General features: G+C 60.2%; 1 non-coding gene across 1 annotated transcript; it reads left to right on the top strand.

Moving 5' to 3' along the window:
- The first annotated feature begins 218 nt into the window (after window positions 1-218).
- Window positions 219-371, top strand: LOC142792256 (5.8S ribosomal RNA). The gene has a single exon (XR_012890784.1). It is a non-coding gene; the product is annotated as a 5.8S ribosomal RNA (ribosomal RNA).
- The last annotated feature ends 687 nt before the right edge of the window (window positions 372-1,058 follow it).

The raw sequence follows: 1,058 nt of genomic DNA, 5'->3' as shown, positions 1-1,058 counted from the left end.
GTATTTATAGAGGGGTGGACCACGAAAGCACTCGCAAGTAGCGAAAGCGAAACGCCGTCCGAAACACACCGTTTGCTCGATTTGCGGCAGCCGAAAAAGGCGCGGCAGAGTTTTGGAGTCCAAGCGTGCGCTGAAAAGCGCCCTTCTTGGCCACTGTTTGGCCGAGTGCCAGAAACGTTTGGTTTTGACTGTACGGAATTGAACAAACACTTTTTCACGACTCTAAGCGGTGGATCACTCGGTTCTCGGGTCGATGAAGAACGCAGCCAGCTGCGAGACTTGGTGTGAATTGCAGGACACACTGAGCACTGATTCTTTGAACGCACATTGCGGCCTTGGGTCTTCCCTTGGCTTCGTCTGTCTGAGGGTCGGATCACATATCAAGAGAGCCTTCGGCGCACAAGGGAACGTGAGCCGTCGACTCGTTTTGACCGCGTCGGCAACACGGACAGCACGCTGAACACCTCACAGCGAGCGCCAACAGCGGCCACTCAAGGGCGAGACGGTGGCGACCGTCGTGCCAGAGCCCAACCGAAACGGGGGCGACCGACTGCATTGAGGATGTGGCACCTCGTTGAGACCGCCGCAGGACTTCGAGTCGGAAGGAAGCCTGCAGGGAAAGTGCGGTCGAGGTTGCGTACTCCTCTCTGCGACCGGGCGCGCAAGAGCTGCGAGAGCCACGGACGCGCAACTTTAACGCACGGTAAACACGAGGAGCGAAAGCCGGCCAGCAAAGCTTCTCCAGCCGTGCGCAAAGTGCGCGAGATCGCAGCCTTGCGTTGCGCTTGTTGCCCTCGAAGTAAGCAGGGTGTCCCGTAGACCGGGCGCTCGAACACGCTGCGGGGCCGTGCCTCCTCCAGGCTTTGCCGCGCGAACAGGGAACGTTCGCGCGCAAAGCGCAGGGAGGTGAGGAGGCTGCGCCCGACGTTTGCGGTTCGCTGCGTACGCGGTTGATGCGGAGAGCACGGCGCGACGACTTGCCGCGAAGCGGAAAAAGTCTCCCGCACGAGTTGGCGAAACGTTGGCGAAGCTTAAGGCGTTCTCGTCGTAGTCCGCCG

This window comes from Rhipicephalus microplus, unplaced genomic scaffold (assembly GCF_043290135.1).
Source record: "Rhipicephalus microplus isolate Deutch F79 unplaced genomic scaffold, USDA_Rmic scaffold_209, whole genome shotgun sequence".
Classification (NCBI taxonomy): Eukaryota; Metazoa; Arthropoda; class Arachnida; order Ixodida; family Ixodidae; genus Rhipicephalus; species Rhipicephalus microplus.
This window is presented reverse-complemented; position numbering and strand designations above follow the sequence as displayed.